The following is a 6740-nucleotide window of genomic DNA, read 5'->3' on the forward strand; positions in this document are numbered from 1 at the left end:
CCGCCCCTCCCATGTTCATGCTCTGTCTCTCTCTCTCTCAATAATAAATAAAAATGTTAAAAAAAACAAACAAACTAATGTGTTTGGTACAGGAACATAGTCCCAACGCGAATGCCCCTGTACTCCAGCACTAACCGAATGGCAGCTCCTTTCTAAATATAGAAGTTCTGGAGTTACTACTCCTTCATCATACTAGCTTGCTGGAAGGGACTACTTTCCTACTCTCACCCCAACCAGGCTAGCAGCTCCCCACAGTGGGGGGAGTATCATGGTAGCAACCACTTGGATTTGCTCTTGAAAAACTAGAAGTGGAGGTGAGAATTGAGCGTTTGCTGTAGGACAGACACTGTGTCAGGCACTTAACCTACAATATCACACTTGATATTCAACAGTTCTGAGAGGACCATGCTTCATAGCCATTTCAAGTTTAAGGAAACTGCAACAATGTAACTTATGCTGCAAAAAGCAATGGAAGACATCCCTAAATGTTCTTAATGACTAATACCCAGCTTCTAATTTTATTTAAAACATATTTTTTTATTTTGAGAGAGAGAGAGAAAGAGAGTGCATCTATGTGCGGAGGAGGGGCAGAGAGAGAAGGCGAGAATCCCAAGCAGGCTCTATGCTAACAAGAGCCCAATGTGGGGCTCCATGTCATGAGCCGAGATCGAGAGTCAAGCACGTAACTTACTGAACCACCCAAGAGCCCCCTGCTTCTAATTTTTCAAATATATGTTTTCTTGTGTACTCCTGTGACCCTCCCAGATCATGTGGCTGGTTTATGGAACTAGTGAGAGCCATGGCCAGAAACAGACCCTGAATTCTTAGTCCAGGGATCTCCCTCCTGGGTGGTGTCTTTTGTATCTGCAAACATTAGATTCTATATACAAAGAGTGATGGATCTTTCAAACAAAGTGCCAGTGGCATGATGTCATAAAGTGGTTTTCAAACTGAGGCTTGAGAATCATCTGGAGAGATTGTTCATTTTGATTTAGATTTAGTAAACATGGGGTAGAACCGATAAATACGCATTTTTAATGGTGACTGGGGAGATTTCATGTAGATGGCCACTAGGTGGCCCTTTGAGAAATACGGCTTTGTGCTCAAGACAGAATCAGGAGACCTGGATGTGAAATTTGGCTCTGTGCCTTTCACTCTTCAATCACCCCCTCTGCCTCAGCTTCCTCATAAAAATACTGAGCTACAGCAGTGGACCTTAATTTCCCCAGTGCATTAGAATCATCTGGGAAGTTTTGCAACTATAAATACCCAGACCTCTGAGATTCCAATTCAGAGGTCTGAAGAGCCCCGGACATCTGTTTCTTTTCAAAGCTCCTGAAGTAGAAGATCATAGGAGTTACCACCATTCCATTCCAGGATAGGTTGGTGTATATTCTGCAATGAGGGGCATACAGAGATTTGTGCATTTTTGGTGCTCCTGGCAGTGATGGGACATGGTAAAATCACATCCATCCCTGGCTTCCTCACCCTGTCGGTGATGACAGTATGCAGGAATGTCCATTGGGCTCCTTACTTTCTCTCCTGTAACTCTCACAACACTATTTTCTTCCAGGAAAATATTTGTGTCTTACAAACAATGAAGCCACATCTCCAAGGGGCCACAATGTCTTCAGAAAATCTCATTTCTGGGGGTTTGAGCAGGGACTTGAACCCAGGTCAGTCAAGCCCAAAGTGGACACTGGTCTCACAGGCCCCCAGAACCAGCTGTCCCAGTTCCCCAGACCAGCTCTTCAGTCTGCATCCTGCTTTGTGAATACAGTTCTTTGGAGACGGGACCTATATTATTAGTCTGCCAGAGCTGCTGTAACAAAATGCCATGGACCAGGGAGCTTAAACAACAGAAATTAATTTCCGCACCATTCTGGAGGCTGGGAGTCAAGTATGAAGGCATCACCACGTTGGGTTTCTGAGTCCTCTTTCCTTGTTTTGACAACAACCACCTTCTCACTGTGTCCGCAGACAGCCTCTTCTCTGTGACAGTGCAGCCTAGTGTTCTTTCCTCTTCTTATAAGGACACCAGGCCCACACGAGTAGGACTTTGCCTTTATGACCTCATTTACCCTTAATCACCTCTTGAAGGGCCCTATTCCTAAACGCGGCCACACTATGGGTTAAGGCTTCAACATATCAGTTTTGGGGAGACACAACCGAGTCCATATAGGATCTTAGGTTTATTTTAACTCATTAATATATCTGGATCAACAACCCGCAGACCGGTTCAGTGGATGTGGGTGAAGAAATCCTCAGTGAGTCACAATTCCAAATCACTTTATTCAGTCAGTTCTCAGATTATTAGCTCAGAAAGCACTGGACTAGACACTGTGGGTTCTTCACAGGTACCCCAAAAGCATATATGCGTCCCTGACAGTATGTGTCATAAAATATGGATGTGTAAATGTGTTTTTATGGGGATAAAATCCATAGCTTTCATTAGGTCTTCAAAGACTTCACATGACAAAGCAATGAAGGCCTTTCTCAGCTCTTAAGTTCTGAGATTCCAAGTAGAGATATTCTGTTCTCTTGAGGGCTCATCAAGTAGTATCCCAAAAATGTTATCATTCTGCTCTCTGTCAACCCCTAGGGCTAAGAAAGATTATGCTTCTGAACTAATCACAGCAGGCTTCTTGGAGGAGGTGAGCATTAGGTCTAAAAAGTCTGTTGGCCACACTTAGTGAGTAATGAGGGCATAGAGGGTTTCCTACATCTGAAGTTGGACCTGAAAGTTCTCATATTTTGATAGAAAAAAAGGAAAAGAATGGCCTGGAGAGATGATTTAGGATTTTCCATGCTTATGAATAGAGTGTATATTTTGCACAAGTATCTTGACTGGAATAATCTCCTAGGATGACTCAGCAAAAAAACAAAAACAAAAACAAACAAACAAACAAAACACCTTTTTGAAACCTTGGTCATGTGCTTATTTTTTTCCCCATCACTACCTTCATCCATTGAGTTGTTACAGCCTATGGATCCTCTGACTCTCCCACTTGGATGCTTTCCATATTCAACTAACTGGGTCCCTGCCTCCTGCTTTGCCTACTTCAGATCCCTTCTACATGTTGTTAGATCAGATTTTCTAAAAATCTTTGTTTCACTCACTCTCCTCCTCAACATTCTGAACACTGTATTATTTCAAGACTATTAAAGCATTTTGAAAATAGTAACATGCTGTTTAGAATTATAAGGAGTAGTTACATCTTCCCATTAGAAGGAATTAGAGGTATCTGTTCATTTCAAGCACACTCACGAACAGCTAAGTAAACCATAAGCAGGGTCAAACACCATCCTCTGGCTCTGAAATGTGGCAGGTGATGTGACAGAATTAATAGCCAAGGTTTTTGAAAGCTCTTACCATTTTCCAGGACTGTTTTTTAATTGTTTTTTTTTTTTTTAAGTTTATTTAGTTATTCTGAGAAACAGAGACAGTGCCAGCTGGGGAGGGGCAGAGAGACAGAAAGAGAAAGAATCCTAAGCAGGCTCTGCACTGTCAGCACAGAGCCTGATGTGGGGCTTGAACTCACGGACCATTAGATCATGACCGGAGCCAAAACTAAGAGTCGGATGTTCAACTGAATGAGCCACCCAGGCACCCCTATTTTCTAGGACTGTCTTTACCATTTTGTGTCTATGAACTAAATTTAACTTGTCAAGTATCTTGCACAGTAGATAAACCTTGTTATTCTCACTTGTATATAAGAAACCTAAGACACTAGGAGGTTAAGAAACTTGCCAAAGATCCCATAGCTAGTAAGGGTTGATGACAGGATTCAAGCCCAGGTAATCCGAAGCTAGCACTGAAATAAAACATGAACATGGTAAACATTGTATAGAAAGTCATTTTAGAGCTATCTTCCAAATTTCTAATTAAGTACAATTTAAGTTTCTTTCTTTGGTTAAAGTTTATCAGCAGAATTTATTTATGTTTATTGGCCATCGTTAGAGAATTTGGAGACTCATAAACAGACCCGGGGAATAAGTAGAAGGGAGAATGTATGCTTACTGAAGGTAACTGAACAAGAATTGGGAGAGGAAGGGGCTGGCGATCAATGGAATTCCTTAGCATGTTTATGGACAAAGGAGAATATATTAGGTGACCATTGCTACAACAATACTGTGTAATAAATTACTCCCCAGATTTCAGTAGTTTACAACCAACATTTATTTCTCCATCAGAGGTCTGCAAGTGAACTGGAAGACTGGTTCAGGCTGAGTTGGTTGAAGTTGGCTCTATCTATCTGTCATTGTAGGACTCAGGTTTAAGCCATACTGTTTACAAGAGTATGATCTTCTTATGGTGCAGGGCAGGAGTGCAAGGGACCAAGTCCAGCAACACAAGCCAATGAAGAGACTCTGGTTGCTCTGCTGTACTTTAGAGTCACACACATTTCATTGGACAAGCATGTCACGTGGCCAAGACTCAAATCCCCAGAGTGGAAAAGTATAATTTGTCCACAGTGAATAATGACACAGGTTGAGAGGGAAGGAAAATTATTACAGTCTACCACTAAAAGATTATCTGAGGTTGAAATAAACCCTAGTGAAAGGTCCTATGACTATCTCTACTGGAGGGGGTGGAAAAAAATCTTACTGGGAAAGAACATTAAACTTAATGAACAAAAACATCACCACTGGGTGGTACTCTTATTCCAGGACGGCTTTTTACAAGATAGATGTATTTGAGTAGCCAAATAAGGAAGTTTTCAATAGGACATTACAAGTTGAGTTTTTATAACTCAAGTTATGAATATATTTTCATTTCTACTTCACAATGTTAATATGTGTGAAGTACTCAAAACAGTGCCTGGAAGAGAATACTGTTGCTATGAGAGTTTGATGTGATGATGATGATATCAAAATTGTGCAGTATTTCTGTTCTTTGTACATTTCCTTTCTCCTGCTTGAACTCAACAACAGTTTCTGTAAGATACCGCCTAGTCTTACATCCTAATGAAGACCTTTTCTAAGTCTCATGACTGAGAAACAGAAAGTAATAACGTTGGGGAATGCTGGACATTTTTAACAATATAATTTTGTCCGAAGCATCAAGGATGAGTTACAGGGCACCTGGGTGGCTCAGTCAGTTAAGTATCTGACTTCAGCTCAGGTCATGATCTCACAGTTTGTGGGTTCAAGCTCCTCATTGGGTTCTGTGCTGGCAGAGTGGAACCTGGAGCCTGCTTCGAATTCTGTGTCTCCCTCTCTCTGTCTCTCAAAAATAAACATTAAAAAAAAAAAGGATGAGTTAACAAAGAGATTTGGAGGATTTAATGAGAAGTGTGCAAGAAAGATCTGTCTGTCTTCCACCCACATTGTTTTAACAGTCGAATATAGGATAGCTTCTACTAAAGGAAAGAAAGTGGGGAGAGAAATTTGGCTCTTACAGTGTTGGTAAGAGATACGGCAAAGAATGGCCCAATCTAGAAAGACTGTTCTATGTCCAGATAATCCTCAATTTATTTAAGCAGGATAAAATTTTTAAAAAGCATACAAATCTTGTGAATAATCAAATTAAGTAGCCAGTGTCCCAAAATATTTAGCCACTTCCCTTGTGAGAGGTCTCCCACACAGCAAGAAAACAGAAAATTTTCTTAAAAAAAACACATGAAAAGCATAAGAATTAAAGGTCAAGGTTCTAATAGTATCAGGGAAAAACAATCTTGAGATTGTAGGGGTTATTCATCATGATGTTTTCTTTCTATTTGAAATACTAAAGGAGAATTTGTTTAGAAAGAGAAAAACCTTCCAACTCCCTATCCTCATAGGTTTGGCATTAAAGCTAATATGTTCTTTTCTTAATGAATGTATCTAATCAGAAAAGAGTCTCAGGATCCCAGAATGTCTGCACTGACAGCCCTTAGAGACCACTCTGAGATACTGAAAGAGAGTTCATGTCACTTGCTCAAGTGCACCGTTTGTGGCAGAGCAGGGACAAATTACCCAGATGTCTTTATTCTAAGTCCAGTGTCCAGTATTAAACTGGATTTAATAGAGTTTCCCCCAGCTGCTTATCTGTGGAAAAATTACTTTGATGTTTTCATTTTCCTTGCCATCGAAATGGAAGGACTAATCAGTGGCTTTTCTAAGAATGTCCTATCACTTGTTTTGAGGCATGCCTCATGGAAAAATGTTTCATTTGTTTGTTATTTTTTGATTCAGGTTCAAAGACTTACCACTCAAAGGAAAATTTGATGGAGGAGAACTTTTGAGGATTCCACATTTAACACATTGAACAATGGAAAGATTTCTTAGTGGTCTCCATTCCATTCAAGACTTATTATTCTTATAAAAACAAAAGCAAAAATAAACTATTGGGACTGCACCAAAATGAAAAAAATGTTTTTTTTTAAGTTTTTTTTTTTNAGAAAGCAGGAAACAGCCTCCTTGACCTCCACCACAGCAACTTCTTACTTTTTAAGTTTATTTTTGAGAGAGAGCATATGCACGTGCCTGTAGGGAAGAGGCAGAGAGAGAGAGGTGGACAGAGGATCCGAAGTGGGCTCTGTGCTGACAGCAAAGAGCCCAAGGCAGGGCTTGAACTCACAAACCTCACAAAACATGAGATCATGAGCTGAGCAAAAAGGATGCTTAAATGACTGAGCCACCCAGGCACTCCCAAAATGAAAAGGCTTTGGACAGCAAAAGAAACTGTCAACAAAACAAAAGTGAATAAGAGAAGATATTTGCAAATGACATATTCAATATTTCAATACAAAATATAC

At 40.3% G+C, this 6740-nt stretch overlaps 1 long non-coding RNA gene across 1 annotated transcript in view; it reads left to right on the forward strand.

The window, feature by feature from the left end:
* Nucleotides 1–6251, forward strand: part of LOC144236171 (uncharacterized) — a 23736-nt gene extending 17485 nt beyond the window's left edge. Inside the window, exon 3 of the long non-coding RNA XR_013336433.1 lies at nucleotides 6178–6251. This is a non-coding gene — a long non-coding RNA (uncharacterized LOC144236171). The remainder of the gene's footprint in view (nucleotides 1–6177) is intronic.
* Nucleotides 6252–6740: the final 489 nt, after the last annotated feature.

Source organism: Crocuta crocuta, unplaced genomic scaffold, assembly GCF_008692635.1.
Source record: "Crocuta crocuta isolate KB4526 unplaced genomic scaffold, BGI_CrCroc_1.0 scaffold95, whole genome shotgun sequence".
Taxonomy (NCBI): Eukaryota; Metazoa; Chordata; class Mammalia; order Carnivora; family Hyaenidae; genus Crocuta; species Crocuta crocuta.